This window comes from Carcharodon carcharias, chromosome 32 (genome assembly GCF_017639515.1).
Source record: "Carcharodon carcharias isolate sCarCar2 chromosome 32, sCarCar2.pri, whole genome shotgun sequence".
Lineage (NCBI taxonomy): Eukaryota > Metazoa > Chordata > Chondrichthyes > Lamniformes > Lamnidae > Carcharodon > Carcharodon carcharias.
Genome location: NC_054498.1, coordinates 11,180,872 through 11,201,075, shown reverse-complemented (window position 1 = coordinate 11,201,075; position 20,204 = coordinate 11,180,872). Strand labels below are relative to the sequence as shown.

Below are 20,204 nucleotides of genomic sequence, written 5' to 3'. Positions count from 1 at the left end.
GACACAGAGGAGGCCGAGATGGATCATCCACTCGACACTTCTGGCTGAAGATTCTTGCAAATGTTTCAGCCTTATCTTTTGCACTGATATGCTGGGCTCCCCTATCATTGGGGATATTTGTGGAGCCTCCTCCTCCAGTGAGTTGTTTAATTGTCCGCCACCATTCGTGACTAGATGTGGCAGGACTGCAGAGCTTAGATCTGATCTGTTGGTTGTGGAATCACTTAGTTCTGTCTATCACTTGCTGCTTATGCTAATTGGCATGCAAGTAGTCCTGTGTTATAGCTTCACCAGGTTGACACCTCATTTTTAGGTATGCCTGGTGCTGCTCCTGGCGTGCCCTTCTGCACTCTTCATTGAAGCAGGGTTGATCCCTTGGTTTGGTTGTCTTGGTAGAGTGGGAGATATGCCAGATATACCATGAAGTCACAAATTGTGTTGGAGTACAATTCTGCTGCTGCTGATGGCCCACAGTGCCTCATGGATGCCTACTCTTGAGGTGCTAGATCTATTTGACATCTATCCCACTTGGCACGGTGGTAGTATCACCCTTTATGAAGGATTTTGAGTTGAGGCACCTGAGCCCAAGGAGCCATATTCCGAAGAATATGGGGAGGGGACTAAGACTCAGAAACACTTCAGTGGAGGAAGGAGGAGATTTGAAGATAAAGGGAACATTTTTTTCTCCCCCAGAGACCTCTTAATGGGAGACCCTCCCCAAATGTGAATGCCAAGCTCTAGAGAAACCCTCAAGGCATGTCAGAAGTAGTTTTAATCAAAAATACCGCAGGAATATACTGGCATTGGAGGCAGTTCAGAGAATTCACTAGGCTGATTCCTGGGATGAAGGGGTTTACCCTGTGAGGAGATGTTGAGTGGGTTGGGCCAATACTCATTGGAATTTAGCAGAAAGAGAGGTGACCTTATTGAAATGTGTAAGATTCTGGGGCGGGTCCTTGACAGGGTAGATTCTGAGAGGATATTTCCACTCGGGCGCATTGAGAAACAGGCGCAGTTTTGGTAGGGGCTCTCCCATTTAAGAGTTGTGGAGGAAGTTCTTCTCAAAGGTTGTTAACCTTTGGTATTCTCTACCCTAGAGAGCAGTGGCATCTGGGTTATTGAGTATATGCAAGGCTGAATTAGATGAGCTTTAGATGAGACATTAAATCAGGAACCGCCTGTCAATAGATGTTAAGGATCCCATGGCATTATTTTGAAGAAGAGCAGGGGAGCCTCTGCCTGTACCCTGGCCAATACTCATCCCTTAGTCGTTGGTAAAAAAAAACAGTTGATCTAGTCATTATCGCATTGCATTTCTGATGTGGGATCATGCTATGCACAAATTGGCTGCTGCATTTCCTACACCATAACAGAGACTACAGTTCAAAATAAAATTAGTGGTAGTGAAGCGCTTTGAGGCTGCCCCAAGGCTGTGAAAGGCACTATACAAATACAAGTTTTTCTTTCTTTAATGAATGTTGGTCTCTTTAGTACAGCGCTGGCATAAAGTGAGCATGCGTTGAAACCTGTTAATATATTATGCATTAATCTTGAGCAATTTTAGTCCTGAGACTCCCTATCTGCCTGAGTACTTGTACACGGTAGGATGGGCCACCAACTCGGGGTTGTATTGTGCTTACCTTTTCTCTACCCCAGTCCTGGGGGACCATCTTGGCCACACCACTTTCCTGACCTTGGTCTGGTGTCCTGTGCCAGAGTTGTTGGTGGGCCTGCTGAATTCCACTGCCTAACACACACACCCAAACATTGTGGAGTGCGTGAGATTGGCTACCCCCACCATCGCACCCCTCCAAGCCCGCAAATTAACTCGAGGAATAAGAGGCCCTTGGTCCAACAGGTGCCATCCCTCAGATGAGAGGTTAAGCCAAAGTCCCAACTACCCTCTCAAATGTAGCGCTTCCTCACTGGAGTACTGGAGTTGCACTCGAACCCCCAACCTTCTGGACCTTGGAGCTGGCAGACTTTACAGCTCATGTGGTTCCAATGGTTGTTTGGAAACCATCATTTAGGAATGCACTCAATAGCAGGAGATAGCTATATGCCTAATATTGGCCATTATACTCTGGAGTAAGAACCTTTTGAATGCATATTGCGGCTTAATGATAATGCTACTGCATTCATTAATGAACGGTTTCAACTGGAATGTTGCGTTTAACCTTCATTAGGTGGTTTTAATAAAAGGCTCCTACTTAAGTCTAATCAAAGTGTGGGAGCTGCCTTATTGGTGAGCAGAGCTTGGCTTAATTTTAAGGTTATTTAGTGAATAATGAAGGAGTAGAAGGCATCCCTTTAATGGAGGGTTTCACAAAGTGTCGCAAACTTCAAGATCAAAGGTTGAGCAGTGCCGCATCAACCCAAGATTAGATTCCAAGCACACAATCATGCCCTGCTATCTTCAATTTGAAATGGGGGCGGGGTGGTGAGTGGAATTGTATGGTCCATTATTTGTTAGGGTGGAACTTGTCAACTCAGGGCTCGTTTGCCATGTTATGATGCTGGTTGTGTGTGATGTTTAAAAAAGGAACTTGCATTTACATGGTGCTTTTCACAAGCTCAAAACATCCCAAATCACTTTGCAGCCAAAGAAGTCCTGTGTTGTAGCAAACATGGTAGCCGATTTGTGCACAGCAAGATCCCACAAGCAGCGATGCGTTAACAATAGATAATCTGTTTTCTTTTTAGTGGTGGCAGTTGAAGGATATATATTGTTCGGGACACCAGGGAGAACCCTCCTGCTTTTCCTCAAAATTGTGCCATGGGATTTTCTAGCCCGCCCAAGAAGGCAGATGAGGGCCTCAAGTTAATACCTGAAAAGCAGCATCCCTGGCAGTGCAGCACCCCCTCTGTACTGCATTGGAGTGTCAGGCTAGATTTTGTGCTTAAGTCTCTGATGTGGGACTTGAACCCACAACCTGCTCTCTTGGTGATGACTGCAGCACAGCTACCACCTTTATAATCCAAATGCATCAAGGCTGTGTATTTACTAATTGCTGCGGGGGGTAGTTGCCCGGTAACCTATGTTTAGGTTAAAATCTCTATCAAAAAAAGCTTAAGATTTTTCAATTTTAAGTTATGTTTTCAGGGCCTAGCTGCCTGTTGTGTTGGACTACGTATCAATGGTCACTGCAATTCATTGGAGGTGACCTTTATAACCTTCCTTTGAGCTGTGTTAAGGTGTTATGTTGCTGCAGGTTTTTCAATTATTTAAGGGTTAATTGTGATTCGATTGTTTTTATCGTGCTATGTAGGACAAGCACAGGTTGTACAGCAAAAGTATTGACATAACTTTTAATATCAACAAGCTGCTTCCTAGAATTGATGTTGATACGTAATATAGATCGAATGCTTTGAAGTACCCACTATTAAAAGACTTTGCCCATAAAAATATTTATGCTGAAGTTGTGCCTCGTTAAGTATTACTTATGTTCCATGTATTGGAGAATGTTGCAAAACAGAACCCAGAAATTTTGAACAAAAACAAAAATACCTGAAAAACTCAGCAGGTCTGTCAGCATCTGCGGAGAGGAATACAGTTAACGTTTCGAGTCCGTATGACTCTTCACCAGAACTAAGACATATAGAAATGAGATGAAATATCAGCTGGTAGAGGGGGGTGGGACAGGTAGCGCTCGATAGGGGGCCAGTGATAGGTGGAGGCCAAGAAGAGACTGCCAAAGATGTCATAGACAAAAGGGCAAAGGGATGTTGACGGTGGTGATATTAGCTAAGGAATGGGCTAAAGGGGACATTAAGGGTAAATATGGCTGTGAAAACGAGTTTTAGTAAACACCTTGTCAAACACCAGGAGAGAAATGGAAAGCAATAAAGGTGAACAAGGCAAAAGAGACAAGCGGAAATCCTGTCGGAGAGAAGAGCAATATTTCTTCAAGGAAATTTTGCCCTTCACGCTTGCTCTATTTTCACCCACTTGAGGCACCCAGTCTAATTCCTGTGCCCTGCAATGTTCCTACTGAGCAGTGTACATGAACAGCAGCCTGGAATGCACTGCACAGCCCTTGTCCCCTTCTACTGAGTCTGCACGGCGACCACGCAAAAAAGTTTGAAAGCGCTGTATGTTGAAAAGCCTGGTCGAACACAAGCACAGCGTGCCGGTGCCCTTAAATATCCAATCCCACTCTCCTTCCTCCCCTACTTAAGAACAGGAGTGGGCCATTCATCCCCTCCAGCCTGTTCCACCATTCAATTAGCTAATGGCTGATCGGTATCAGAATATGGGGGAGGCCATTTCAGACTGAAATGAGGAGAAATTACTTCCCTCAGAGGTTGAGAGTCTTTGGAATTCTCTACCCCAGGGAGTTGTGGCTTGTCGAGCATATTCAAGACTGAGGTCGCTAGATGCCTGGGTACTAATGGAATTAAGGGATGTCCCGATGGTGCAGGAAGGCGAAATTGAGTTAGGAGATCAGCCATGATCTTGTTGAGGAGGCTCGAAGGGCTAGATGGCCCACGACTCCTTATGTTCTCTTTATCTTCATTCCATATACCTTGCTTCTATAACCCTTAATACCCTCTCCTATCAATTGTCTATTCAACCTCAGCTTGCAAACGTTCAATTCAATTTTCAGGCTGGCAACCTGTAACAAGTGGAGTGCCACAGGGATCAGTGCTGGGGCCACAATTATTTACAATATATATTAATGACTTGGATGAGGGAAGTGAATGTACTATCGCCAAGTTTGTGGATGACACAAAAATAGGTGGGAGGGCAAGTGGTAAGGGTAACACCAAGAGTCACAAAGTGAGTGGCAAAAACTTGGCAGATGGAATATAATGTGGGAAACTGTGAGGTTATGCACTTTGGCAGGAAGAATAGAGGAGCTGATTTTTATTGAAATGGAGAGAGACTGCAAAAAGCTGCTGCACAGAGGGATTTGGGGGTCCTCATGCATGAATCCCAAAAAGCTAGCATACAAGTTCAGCAGGTAATAGGGAAGGCAAATGGAATGTTGGCCTTTATTTCAAAGGGAATGGAGTATAAAAATAGGGAAGTTTTGATAAAACTATACAAGGCACCAGTCAGACCACACCTCGAAGACTGTGAACAGTTTTGGTCCCCTTATCTAAGGAAAGATATACTGGCATTGGGGACAGTTCAGAGTAGGTTCACTAAGTTGATCCTGGGTATGGAGGGATTTTCTTATGAGAGCTTGAGTAGTTTGGGCCTGTACTCATTGGAGTTTAGAAGAATGAGAGGCGACCTTACTGAGACATCTAAGATTCTTAGGGGGTTTGACAGGGTAAATGCTGAGAGGTTGTTTCCCCTTGTGGGAGGGTCTAGGACCAGAGGGCATAATCTCAGAGTAAGGGGTCATCCATTTAAGACAGAAGTGAGGAGGGTAGGAGGGTAATTGTACAATTATTTACCACAGAGGGCTGTAGAAGCTGGGTCGTTAAGTATATTCAAGGCTGAGATAGATTTTTAATCAGTCAGGGAACCAAGGGTTATGGGGAAAAGGCAGTAAAGCAGAGTTGAGGATTATCAGATCAACTTGTTCTCATTGAATGGCAGAGCAGAGTCAATGGGCCAAATGGCCTACTTCTGCTCCGATGTCTTATGGTCTTATGGAACCCCGCCCAGTTCCCAGCTTTTTTGGGGGGGACAGTTTTTCACTACCCTTTGAATGAAAAAGTGCTTCCTGACATTGCGTATCCCCTAATAGTTTTCTATTTCGGAATCTCCTTTGGAAATGAAGTTCTGCTTCAACAATACCTTCATGGCAAATTATTCCAAATTTAAACAGGTTAGTTTATGTCCATTGAAAAAAAAAAATTTTTTTTTAAATTTTCTTTTAAATTTGTGCATTCCTCTTGCCAAGCTGCTGCCTGGTAGAACTAGCCCATCATTATCAGCCAAAATGGTATCAGGAAATGAGGCATCAAAGCTGGCACAGTGAGTTGTAATAGTAACCTCAAATCTGTGAGAATTTGGGTAATATTTCCTGTCACCCTAAGGATCTGTAGTGAAATGAGTCTGAGGTCATTTCAGTCTCTGAAACTTGCCGCACGAATTTATTTAGCACCTGTTTGCAGTCTCCCTTCATAACGGGAAGTCCAAATGCTCTGCTGTAGCAAGACTGGTGTCTGAGGTTGAGCTAAAGTCACCATGAGAGTGAAACACAGGAAGTTCTACGCTGTATTTACAGCACAGAAACAAGCCATTTAGCCCAACAGGTCTGTGCCCATGTTTATCACATGCTTTACGATAAACAGACTCAAAGTGGAAATGAAAACAGAAGGTGTTGGAAAAAGTCAGCAAGCCTGAAAGCATCTGTGGAGAGAGAAACAGAGGCTGGAATTTTCTGACGCCGCCTCCGTCTGACCTCAAAGGGAATGGGGGAGTGGGCGGGTGATGGGGGGACAATATGGTGAGAAGGCCAAAAATCAGTTTTACGCCCTCATGAAACCAGTTTGCAAACATCTGCTCCACCCGTCAATGACAGGCCAACTATCCGGTTGCTGTTGGGAACGTTATTTTAATACATTTGCAGCTAATTATAAGCCCTGCTCGCAGGAATTATCACCCCACGTTAAACTTACCCCCCACGTCAAATTTACCCCCCCACATCAAATTTACCTCCCACATCAAATTTACCCCCCACATCAAATTTACCCCCCACATCAGCCTCAGAATGGTCTTCTTCACAGCTGCCTTTAAGCAGCTGCAAGTTGAACTTCGAGGGCAATACAGAGGAGAGCGCATACAACCGTGTGCAGCGATTGAGGACATTCACAGGGTGACGCCAGCAAGACGTTTTTCCCAGCAGGCTTTCAGTGCGATGTCAGGGGTGGGGTGAGGGGGCAAGGCAGCACAGACAGACTGAAAGAAGTCCACAAGCACATGGGGTAGGGGGGAGTTGGGATAAGGGGCAGTAGGGGTGTGGGGTGGGGTGGGGTTGGGATAAGGGGCGTTGGAGATGTGGGGAGGGGTGGGGTGGGATAAGGGGCGGTGGGGGGGGTGTTGGGATAAGGGGTGATGGGGGGTTGCGGTGAGGGAAGCGGCCACACGCTTGGAAAAGCTTGTCAGGAGTGAGCATTCTCCCACAGTTGGGACCGTTCAGCTGCAGCTCCATTGACAGGCTTGGAGTCGGGCCCCTGAAGCTTTTCTGCCCACTCAAGCAACGCAGAAGCATGAAAGTGTCACCAAATCATCCAGAACTTTTCACCCCTTGGGCACAGACTGTAAATTAATGTTCGCTTTAATGGGCAGCAGAACAATTGGCCGACTGGGCAAGCTGTACAATCCCCTTTGTGAAAGGTGGGCAAGGGGCAATCACTGGTGGAGGCGCTCACAGCCCCTTGCAATGTCTTTATTGAGGTTTGGACCAGTATCCAATATGGTTCAAGCTAACAGTGCAGCCTTGCCGTGCGGGTTAGGAGAATGCCTGTGCCTGAGCTGAGAGCACAGCCTGCAGTCCAATAGGCAAAGCTGCTGCCAATTGGTCAGTGGAGTGGGGCGGAGGTGGGTGGGGTTTCAGCCAATGAACGCTCTGCACACTGGCCGACCAAGTGTGGCCAGCACTCTCCTGCATGCATGAAGGGACCTTCAGACTTAATGGAGAGAGGTTCTTAGTGCACCCATGTGAACCCACACGTCTCTCTTTGATCCTGCAGGAGGAGAAGATCAGGATCATGGAGCCTGGTGATTTAGCAGGATGCCTCATGGCTTACAGAGAGCAGAGAGGAAGGAGAAGAGAGCAGTGGAGGCACCTGGCTCAGCAAAGGGAGGAGCACCTCCCTCAAGATGAAGGTGTGACAGGGCCTGCTGCACACGCAGCTGGAGATTCACAGAGAACCATCGCTCATGGGCACCTTGCTAGACCCAGGGTTTATAGACCGTTTCTGTCATTCCTGCAGGTGACCGAGAACCAGTGTTGCTGAAGACTGCACATTTCGAGGGAACTGGTTGGACACGTTTTCCGCCTGCTGCAGGATTTGGCGTCACAGGGACATGAAGGGCATCCACTGCCAGTGGCCATGAAAGTGACCACGGTGTTCAACTTTCATGCCAGTGGCTCTTTCCAGGTGATCTGTGTGGGATCTCGCAAGCCTCCATGGACAAGTGTATCCAGGAGATCACGGATACCATCGTTGCAAAGGCACAGGACTTTGTGCACTTTGTCCGAGATCAGGAAAGCCGGGAAACCAGAGCGCTGGGATTTGCAGTGATGGGGCCTCGGTGGCCCCTTGCAGGCATTGCCCGTCTTTTACCAGGACCTGATCAAAGTCTGGAGCATGGTCACCTCGCGACGCAGCTCTCCCCCGTCAGGAGTAGCGGCTATTGTCAGAGAGCCGCTGCTCAGGAATCCGCCCCTCCGTCCTTTTCAGTGGTTGGCGGAGAGGAGAGCTGTGGCCGCAGGGGTGACCAGGATCGGGGACGTGCTGGGTGGCGGAGGACACGGCTGGATGCTCCCACAGGAGTTGGCGCGTCACACGTCTGTGAGTGTCCAGGTCGCAGCCGATGCCATCCAAGACCTGAGAACGGTCGTGCTCGGACCCGACGTTATTTTGGGTCTTGAGGTGGCCCCGGTGCGCGGTGGTCTTAGGTCTGAGCGTTCCCCTGTTCGGACAGAATTCCACATTGGCCCCAAGCCCCGAACCCTCCCTCGGGTGCTGGTGCCCCGCAATATGAGCCGCCTCGGGGACATGCCCTCCGTGCCTTTTGGCACGGCAAAGAGGGGCTTTTTGTACGGACTGCTGCTGCACACCTTCCATTTTCTCGCCCTTGTCCGTTGCCCGGACACGCCCTGGCGTGCCTTGTTGCCGTCCGGCGGCGGAGGCCCCCGATGGGAGGCCCTCTACGGAGGTGTCCTCCCCCTTTCTATCGGGGACCTGGGTTGGAGGGTGTTGCATGCAGCAGTCCCCTATAATAGGAGAATGCATAGGTTCACGGACTCCCAGGACACATGCCCTTTTTGCGGTCTTGTGGAGTCCGTGGACCATGTATATATATGGTGTGGGAGGCTGCACTCCCTTTTTAGTTATTTAAACAACCTGTTATTAATGTTTTGTTTGCACTTCAGCCCCACGCTCCTGATCTACGGACACCTGGTGCGGAAGGGAGTCGGGAAGGAGGAGGACCTCCTCGTGAACCTGCTCCTGGGCCTGGCCAAGTTGGCCATTAACAGGTCCAGGCAGCGGGCGATCGACGGGGGAGTCCCGCCCGATTGTTTGTCCCACTTCCGCGGTTACGTTCGCGGCCGGATGTCCCTGGAGAGGGAGCACGCGGTGTCTGCTGGCACTCTCGAGGCCTTCCGTGCCCGGTGGGCACCGCGGGGACTGGGGTGCTTTATTGACCCCTTTAATCACATTTTGGTTTAAAGTTTGTAAGTTTCCTTTAAACTTTGTTCTTGGTTTTACAGCTGACCCAAATTAGGGGTTGTGCCTGATTTATCCCAATTTTGTTAATTTAGTTTAATTGTTTTAACTCAAGAGTTACATCTTAACCTTCTTAACCCTGCTGCTATGTTTTGGCGCTCCCCCAGTATCCACAGTGGAGGTGGAGGCAGCCTGCCTCCTTGTCTGGAACGCCCTTGTCTGTAACGCCCTTGTCTGTGATGACCTTGGCGGGCGTTCTCTGGAGAGCCAAGACCTGGAGGGCCCCAGCCTGCTTTTAGGGTCCTGCTGTGTGGCAGTGGCACACCTGCTGATTCTCTTCCCTATGGGGGTCTGAGGGACCCTGGCTGACTCATTCAGGGAAAGGGGCAGCTGGAGTGAGATCGAGCAGCCCCATACCCTGCCGTGTTGACACTGTTGGAGGCCAACTATGGCATCAGTGATGGAGTTCGGCCTGCGCAGTAATGCTGGACTGATGTCCTGGACCAAGTACTCCATGGCGGCCGTCATCCTACCAATGTTGACCCCAGTGCGTTGACATGCCGGTGCTATCACTTCAGACTGAAAGCAGACAGACTCCTCCATCATGCTTTGCAATCTGAGGAGTGCAGCAGACATCCCTTCCTGATGTTCCCGAGCTTGCCTTTGTAACTCCAGCAACTGGGGTATGACTGATTCCAGAGGCTCCTCATCTGACTCTGACTCAGCAGATTTCTGGCCTCCAGCAGTCCTCCGAGTGCCAGACACCTGGGAAGTCCCTGCCTCTACGTCATATGGATCAGACAGTGCGATGTGCTCACCCGATTGTGACCCTGAGGCTACTGTAGGACCTGACCCCACTGAGGTGTGTGTCCCTGCGTTGGTGGAGGGTGTGGGTGAGCGCTGTGACGGGTCTTCAATTAGGGCGTCACCAGATTCTTCTTCCTTTTGGGGCTTGAGTCGAGGACCTGGGTCGTGGACCCCTCAGCCACTTCCCAGATGTGCCCGTGAAAGCGAGGAGAGATAATTAGTGAATGACAGGGGACCGTGGGACAGGGGAACTGACTCACAGCATGGTTGTCTGATGGATGTTGCATCGCTGGATGCTCACTTGGTTGAGCAGCGCCAACCTCACTGTCAGCACAGGACCGGTCCAGAGCTTGCACTTAGTTGGCAGGCGAAAAGGAAAAGCGATCTTTGGATTTTTTTAGGAAACCTCATCCACGGGCAGGACGAGGTTTCCAACAACAATTAAAAAGTAAAATCAAAATGTTAACATTTCATTCATGACATGACCCTGCTCACCTGATGGAGTCACACGAGGGGACGTGTTTTCTAACATTTCAAAATGCTTTATTTTGAATTTTCAGAAATCATTAACCCCCCCCCACCGCCCCAACCCTGCTGAGGCAGCTCTGTGCCTCCAGGAGCTTTCCCTGCCTGAACTCGCCGCACCCCCCCCTCTCCCGACACACAGGTAATGCTGAGCGTACGCCCCACGCTGGGTGGGCCTCAATTGGCCTGCCTGCGTGAAATTGCGGTCCGGCCCCGATTACGGGCGGCAGTCAGCTTCCTGGCCGCTCCCGCTCACCCCCATCGAGCCCACCCGATGAAGGCAACATTCTGGCCCTAGTCTCCGGAATGGTGACCACGAAACTATTAATGGTTGTCATAAAAAGCCATCTGGTTCATTAATGCCCTATGGGGACGGAAACCCTTACCTATTCTGGACTACACTTGACTAAAGGCCGATCCCTAATGGCCCTCGGAAATGGCCGAACAGCTGCTTGATCCAAGGGCAATTAGGGATGGGCAACAATGCCCACATCCTATCAAGGAATTTAAAACAGAAATGTACATACACGCAAGCACACTCATATGCATTAACTGTACATTCGTGTATCTGGACACAGACGCCCAAACACAACCTGTAACCAGCTCTAAAGAAAAAATGGAAGGTGGTTTGACAGCTGTTAGGTGATGGGCAGAACATAAAGTATAAGGAAGACAAAGGAAGTGTGAATAGCTGATCCAGTCGAGGTTAAGTCCGGCCTGAAATGGAAGCAGAAGCTGGAAAAACTGTTCAGGGTCCTGAGGCCCGAATCATTGGTGCAGTTTCCCCCACCAAAGGAGGGCATCCAAACAAAGCACCAGCCTGAATTGCCAGCTCTTCCCTGCCACATCAATCCCCTAATTTACCAGACAACCAGCCTAAATAATAAGAAACACCAACAGTAATGGAGTATAACTGAAGGCACACCATGCTTTGACTGTACGGTGCCTGTTAGCCAGTGGGTAGAAGGTCAATGTAAGGCCAGAAGCTGGCTTTGAAAGTGTCACTTCTGTCTTGTTTTGGAAGCTAAGTTTGTCTGAAGTTCAATTCCATTTTATTTGTTAACCTAGAAACACAAGTGCTTGCACCTACACAAGTGTGGTTTGTGGCTGTTATCTCTAATTAGATATACTGTGTGATTAAATCATTAAGTCCCTTTGATCCACATCATACATGGCTGAGAGCAAGTATTAAAGAGGCATCATTTTATCTCTATTGGTAACACTCTTCATAGAAGATTGTGGGTTCAAGCCCTGGCACCAGGACTTGGCATGCTGATATTTCCTGGCCAACCTTGCTCCCTCAACCAGTACCACTCAAAAGCAGCATATTACTCGATCAGTCATTTTGGTATGGGTGTTTTGCAGTACTGACAATCTCTGGATGAGATTTCATCACCTGATATCCTGCCTCCCCACTGCCCTGCCCCAATGCTTCTCACTATTGGTCACCTAACATGTCCATTGTCTGCGCACAGCCAATTGGAAAGCGAGCAAACTCTTCATTTCACAATTGGTTGATTGATTCAGTCAGTCAGGCCGCCTTTTAGAGCCATAGGCCAGGATTGACTGTTGACTTTTGGCCTCTCTCCAAATTTTCCCTTCCCATCTGTGACAATGGCACCGCAGGCAGGACTGGAAAATCCCCCCCATAGAGTTGTTACTGCAAAGAAGGAGGCCATTTGGCCCATCAAGACCATGCTGACTGACTGTGGAGCAATGCAGTAAATCCCATTCACCCCTCCCCCCAAGTTTCCCTCAAGTGCCCATCCAATTTCCTTTTGAAATCACTAGTAGCCTCCTCTGACTTGTATATCTTTTTTCCAGTAACGAACGAACGTGTTCAAAGTAATTAAGAGAAACAAAAACACAATTTGGTTTTCTCGCCCAATGTCTTTTGTCTGTGCTTGCTCTCGGTAGCATCTTAATCTTCAATTCTTGGATAATCCTGGAGGGTTAGCAGCTGCACAAAATGGCTGTCAGCACTTATCAAAGCCATCCAATTCTCAGAAATGTATAAATGGGAGCTTTTCTTTCTAGAAAACACAACAGGAACTTGAAAAACCCAAATGTTTTGTGCGAGGGCGTCATGTGTTTCTTTAAAGAGGAGGGCACTGGGCGTGTGGTTTCTGTGGTTTGCTTTTCTTGTGGATTTTTTTTTTTGTGAATGCAACTAAAAGAAACCATGATCTAACTGCCATTTAATTTTAGAAGTTTAGAGGAAGTTGATTTGAAGCTACCTTTTGGTTGCTAGGCGATAAACTAGAGTACAGTGATGACAATGCAGGAAGGCAGTGAAGCCTCCAGGCTATTGGCTGGTTGGCACAGCACAGATTGGAATTGAAGCACTGCCCCACAGGGAATTAGAGACATAGGCTTCAGTTTGGCCTATGGTCCCCAAGCAACTGATACAAGACAGTATGGAGGTCCTGTTTGGCAACTGGTGGCCTCAAGTACGAACATACAAAATAGGAGCAGAAGTAGGCCATTCAGTCCCCTGAGCCTGCTCCACCATTCAGTAAGATCATGGCAGATCTGTTTGTGTTTCAGATTCCGCATTCTCATCTACCCCCGATAACCTTAGATTCTTGTTAAGCAAGGGAATCAATCTACCTCTGCCTTAAAAATATTCAGTGACCCTGCTTCCACCGCCTTCTGAGGCAGAGTCCCAAAGTCGCTTAACCCTCTGTCCTAAAAGTGGGGACCCCAAATTTTAAAACAGTGCCCCCTAGTTCTGGACTCACCCGCAAGAGGAAACATCCTTTCCACGTCCTCCTTGTCAAGACTGTTCAGGATCTTATATACTTCAATCAAGTCACCCCTCACTCTTCTAAACTCCAGTGGAAACAAGCCCACGCTATCCAACCTTTCCTCATAAGACTCATTCCAGGTATCAATCTAGTAAACCTCCTCTGAACCGCCTCCAATGCATTTAAATCCTTCTTAAAATAAGACTAAAATTGCACACAGTATTTGAATGTGGTCTCACCAATGTCTTGTATAACTGAAGTATAACATCCTTATTTTCATGTTCAATTCCTCTCGTAATAAAGGATCGCATTCCATTAACCTTCTTAATTACTTGCTGCACTTGCATACTAACTTTTTGTGACTCATGCCCTGGAACACCTAGATCCCTCAGCACCTCAGAATTCTGCAGTCGTTCTCCGTTTAAGTAAAACTCTGATTTTTTATTCAGCCTGCCAAAGTGAACAACTTCACATGTTCCCATGGTATTGTCTATTTTTGCCCACTCACTCAACCTATCTATATCCATTTGCAAATTCCTTATGTCTTTTTCACAACATACCTTCCTACCTATCTTTGTGTCATCTGCAAATTTAGCTACCTTTCTCTTCGCTCCCCTCCTCTAAGTCATTGATATAAGTTGTTTACCAGTTGAGGCCCCAGCACAGACTTCTGCAGGACACAGACTCCTGCAGGACACAGACTCCTGCAGGACACAGACTCCTGCAGGATACCACTCGTCACATGTGCTGCAAGTGCAGCAGGCGGCAAAGAAGGCAAATGGTATGTTGGCCTTCATAGCCAGAGGATTTGAGTACAGGACCAGGGATGTCTTGCTGCAACTAGAAGGGGCCTTGGTGAGACCACACCTGCAATATTTTGTGCAGTTTTGGTCTCCTTATCTGAGAAAGGGTGTTCTTGCTATAGAGGGAGTGCAGCAAAGGTTTACCAGAGGTGGCGGAACTGAAATATGAGGAGAGATTGAGTCAGTTAGGATTATATTCGCTGGAGTTCAGAAGTATGAGGGGGGGGATCTCATAGAAACCTATAAAATTCTAACAGGACTAGACAGGGTAGATGCAGAAAGGATGTTCCCGATGGTGGGGGAGTCCAGAACCAGGGGTCACAGTCTGAGGATACGGGGTAGACCATTTAGGACTGAGATGAGGAGAAATTTCTTCACCCAGACAGTGGTGAGCCTGTAGGATTCGCTACCACAGAAAGTAGTTGAGACCAAAACATTGTATGTTTTCAAGAAGGAGTTAGATATAGCTCTCGGGGTGAAAGGCATCAAACGGTATGGGGAGAAAGCGGGAGCAGGCTATTGAGTTGGATGATCAGCCATGATCATAATGAATGGCGGAGCAGGCTCGAAGGGCCGAGTGGCCTACTCCTGCTCCTAGTTTTTATGTTTCTACATCCTGCCAATCAGACAAAGACACATTTATGCAATACTCTGTTTTCTGCCAGCCAGCCAATCTTCTATCCATTCTAACACGTTACTGCCTACACCATGAGCTTTAATTTTCCCCAAAAACTGGCACCTTATCAAATGCCTTCTGGAAATCCAATTACAGTACGTCTACAGGCTCCCCATTATTCATGCCGCATGTTACTCCTTCAAAAAACTCCAATAAATTGGTTAAACATGATTTCCCTTTCACAAAACCATGCTGACTCTTCCCAATTACCTTGAGTTTTTCTAAGTGCCCGGCTATAACCTCTTTAATGATCAATTCTAACACCTTCCCCACGACAGACATCAAGCTAACTGGCCTACAGATTCCTGTTTTCTACTTCCCTCCCTTCTTAATTAGAAGGGTTATGTTTGCTACTTTCCAGTCTAATGGAACCTTTCTAGAATCTGGTGAATTTTGAAAAATTAACTCCAACACATCTATTCATTCGCCACCTCTTTTAAGATCCTCGGGTGAAGTCCATCCAGACCCGGAGACTTCACAGCCTCCGTAGCTCCATCAGTTTGCTCAGCACCGCTTCCCTAGTGATTGTAATTTCACCAAGTCCCCCTCACCGTGCACAGATTTTAAATATTCCTTTCTCCGGATGGGCTTGACTCTGCAGGCAGGTGTTATGCCTCTGGTGCCTTTCCTGAATAGGTGTTTTTCATTTGTAAGTATTGCTTCGCTGTTTGACTGTCAAATGAGCCGATGAGTGCACATTTTCCTTAAGTGTTGGTGGTCATAATGTTAAAGCCCCCAGTCCAAAGAATTGAGCGCACATTCCAGGCTGACACCTCTAAAGTGGCACTGAAGCAGGGCTGCACCACCAGAGGTGCCACCTTTCAGATGAGGTCATGTCTATTTTCCCAGCATCGCATGGCATGATTTTGAAGGAGGGTAGGAGATTCCACCCCGATGCCCAGGGCACAATTTGCCCCTCAACCAATCCAAGCAAAAACAGATTATCTGGCCATTATCACAATGCTGTGTGTGGGATCTTACTTTGTGCAAATTGGTTGCTGCCTCTCCTACATTACAACAGTGATTGTACTTCAAAAGGTACTTCATTGGCTGTAAAGCACTTGGGGACATCCTGAGGCTGCAAAAAAGCGCTATACAGATGCAACTCAAAATCATTGAAAGTTAGAACACAGAAGGAGGCTACTTGGCCCTTCATGCCTGTGCTGGTCTTTTGAAAGAGCTGTCCAATTAGTGTCACTGCCCTGGTCTTTCCCTGGAATAGCCCTGGAATTTTTTTCCCCTCCTTTTCAATGTATATACCCAATACCCTTTTGAAAAGTTACAGTGGAAGCCCAGACAGTGAGTTCCACATTATAATATGAAATTCTTTCCTTCTGCCACATCGTTTGGGTGTTGCAAGATTTCCGATATATGGCTTGTTGCCCCTTATGTGTTTGATGGCGCCCAAACCTCCTCCATTTGGAATGGATTCTATCCCATTTTCCCACTAACACTGGGTGACCATCACAAGAGCTTACTTGGGAGCCAATGCCTAAATATTCAGGGAACCGACTAACCCTGATTTATTTTGACACTGTCAGGATGACTCTGATTCAAAGTAATCACCGAGCGGTTTGGTGTTTTGGAATTCTTGGGTTTCACTGTACGTTCCTGTTTTAATTTCCCGGCATCTGTGTTGGAGGGGAGAGCAGAGGAGATCTCCCACTGAAAGGAAAACAGTGCTTCGCTCTATCACACTTCCTCTGTTATAATCTGCACAATACACAGTGCAAAGAGAGGATACCACAGGGACAAAGGACTTTGATCTTCCCCTCTGCACTTCTAATGATATTCCGTGATCCCAGTGAGGGTTATTTACTTCTGAACCAAATCTGGAGAAGGGGCTTCCTGGACATGTCATGTGTGATTTGGAAAAGTGAAGGGATTTAATGGTGACTGCTTCTCCCTCTAATGAGGACATTCGTGCTTATAATATTTAAGGAGATAATCATCACACTGAAGAAGCCTTTTAAAGGTAAATTTGGCCGTCCCACCCTTCCCATAAGGAGCCATGCTCAAGTGGATTGCGAATTGGGGAGTTCAACATGACACTGCCTCTCCCCGCTACCCCCCAGGTCAACTTAGCATTATCTTTCATCTGCCCCCTGCCCTTATTCAACTAGGCACTTTCAGGACAACCCAGAGTGCTTTGCAACAAATTTTTGGAGTGTAACCGCTCCTGTTCTGTGGGCAACCAATTGCGCACAGCAAGCTCCCACAAACAGCAAGGAGGTAATGATATAAAAACAGAAGGTATTGGAAATACTCAGCAGGTCTGCGGAGGGCATGGAAGAGTTATATTGGAATTCAAATGTTGACTCTGTTTCTCCCTCCACAGAGGCTGCCAGACCTGCTGAGTTTTTCCAGCACTTGCTGTTTATATTTCAGGTTCCCAGCATCTGCAGCATTTTGCTTTTATTTTAAGGAGATAATGACATGATCAGGCAATCTTTTTTTTAATGATGTCAGTTGTGGGTTAAGCATTGGCCCAGGACACAGGGGGAGAACTCCCTTGGTCTTCATCGGAATAGTGCCATGGGATATTTCATGTCCACCTGTCAGCTGTGGCCCAGTTGGCCACACTCTTGCCCCTGAGTCACAAGGTTCCGGGTTCAAGTCCCGCTCCAGGACTCGAACGCAAAAATCAAAGCTGACGCTCCAAGTGCAGTACTGAGTGCTGCACTGTTAGAGGTGCCATCTTTCAGATGAGCTGTTAAACTGTGTGTCCTTTCTGACCCCTCAGGCGGACGTAAAAGATCCCATAGTACCATTGTGAAGAAGGGCAGGGGATTCGTCCCTGGTGTCCTGGCCGATATTTATACCTCAATCAACATCACAAAAACAGATTATCTGGCTATTATCACATTGCTGTTTGTGGGATCTTGCTGTGTGCACATTTGGCTGCCATATTTTCTACATTGCAATTGTGTCAGCACTTCAAAATGTCTTTCATTGGTTGTAAAGTTTTGAGATATCTACTGGTGGTGAAAGGCGCTAGATAAATTAAGCCTTTCTTTGTTTCTTTTGCTTAGGGGCAGACGGGGCCTTGGATGGAGGTCTCATCCAAAAGGCGGCACCTCCGACAATGCAGTACTCCCTCAGCACTGCACTGGGCCTCAGTGTGGATTCTGTGCTCAAGTCTCTGAAGTGGGACTTGAACTCACAACCTCCAGGCTCAGAGAGAGATTGCCACTGTGGCTTCTCTGGAACAGTTCCAAACAATTAGAGCCTCTAACTCAATGCCTGCCATCCATATTATTTTGCATTTATTCTGTACTAATGAAGCCTATCGATTGCAAACGCTCTTGTTGCAACAGGGAATGGATTTATATTCAGCCTGGGTCAAAGTTCAAGGCAGTGGACTGTTTAATTGAGGGATGCTTGTCATTTGTATCTTCATAGGATGCTGAGCTGTGTTGTCAACCGAACTGGACGGTTATCAGCATGATAAGCTGGTGTTAATATTTAATCAGAAGCGGCATTTCTCTGACATTATTGCGATGCTCCTTAAAGATAACTTGTCTGCACAACAACATTCAGAAACCAAATTTATTTTGTGAAACCCTTAGAAACTTTCCATCTTGATAAGAGAATTATAGCAATACAAGTGTTTGTTAACTTAATTCGGTGGATTGATGTGCTGAATCCAATATGAAGCTGGCTCCGGTGATCGCCAACCAGATCACGTCCAGCAATCTTTGATTTAGCAACATAAACACGATTTAAAAATCCACAAGAACGACAGTAACTTGCATTTACACAACGTGTAGTAAAATGTTCCGAGGTGTTTCCATGGGGGTGGAATTAGAAAGAATTTGACACTGAGCCGCGTAAGGAGCTATTAGGACAGGCAACCAAAAACTTGATCAAAGAGAGAGGTTTTTAAGAAGCAACTTGAAGGAGGAGAGAGGTGGAGAGTTTGAGGGAGGGAATTTCAGAACTTGGGGCCCAGGCAGCTGAAGGCATGGCCACCAAAGGAGAGGCAATTAAAACTGGGGATGCTCAACAGGCCAGAATTACAGAAATGGAGGGACCTCGGAGTGTTGTAGGGCTGGTGGAGGCGACAGAGATAGGGAGGGCCCCTTCTTCCAGTGCCGTGGGATCTTTTACGTCGAACTGAGGTGGCAGACGAGGCCCTTGGTTTGGCACCTCTGCCCGTGCAGCACTCCCTCTGGTGTGCGGAAGGAGGAAAAATTGAATTGGCAATATCCTCACTGTTAATAATCACTGTGCACCCTTTGAAAGTCCTGCGCAACGCCTCAGCCTGGAACAAAATAACAAGGAGTCTGGGAGGAGGCTCCCCCACAATGATCCCGAAAATGCTGTTTGTCGCCCCTCCCTATCTCTGTCACCTCCTCCAGCCCTACAACTCTCCGAGGTCCCCCCCCCGCTTCTGTTATTCTGGCCTGTTGAGCACCCCCAGTTTTAACTGCCCCACCTTTGGTGGCCATGCCTTCAGCTGTACTTCAATGGCTGTAAAGAGCTTTGGGAAATCCTGAGGTCGTGAAAGGCGCTTATATAAATGCAAGCTTCTCTTTCTTTCAAAGTTGCTCTTTCACTGGAAGCATGCTCAGCTCACATTCCAGCCAACTGGCCATCACGAGCTGGCTCTCAATATTTACAACAGTAAACCCTGCTCCATCAGTCTTGAATTCACTAAGCACTAGGTCAGGAGATCTGGCACTGGGGTTAGGGAGCCAGCGGCTGCGGAATAAACAGTGGGTGCCAGTTAATGGACTTGGGTTCTTGGAAGCTCACACTTTAGTTTTAATGGAAAATTGCCTGTCAAACACCAGTATTTGAATAGGATTTTCTGCACTCTCAGTAATATCACAGGAGCCTTTTCAGTACTTTCCCTTGTTTGCTTCAGAAGAGGTTGTATTCGACCTGTCACTACGGCCAGTAGCAGGTTATTCGAGAAGCAGACTAAAGCCTCCCCAAACATCACGTTCTGCCCCCAGCTATCAGTAGATTGATTAGCCAGCTTCACGGGGCACTTATTGATGATGTTAACAAATAATGGAAATTCTAACCTTCAAATCAAACTGTCAGACCATCTGATTAATTGCGAGTTTAACTTGTTGCTCAGTATAATGGCCTTTTCAGCTACTGGCTTTGGGTTAGCATTTGATCATTAAACACTACAATGTGAAAATTAACAAGAAATGTCTGCACACAAAAGATCTGGCCCTGCAGCATCGATCTCATAAAGTACAATAACAACTTGCGTTTGTTTGGCACCTTTGACATAATGAAGCATCTCAAGCTGGTTAACAGTGACGTTATTAA

At 47.1% G+C, this 20,204-nt stretch overlaps 1 protein-coding gene across 1 annotated transcript in view; it reads left to right on the top strand.

The window, feature by feature from the left end:
- arid3b (AT rich interactive domain 3B (BRIGHT-like)) overlaps window positions 1-20,204 on the top strand; it is a 312,831-nt gene that overhangs the window by 148,573 nt on the left and 144,054 nt on the right. The gene's annotated exons all lie outside the window — the stretch shown is intronic.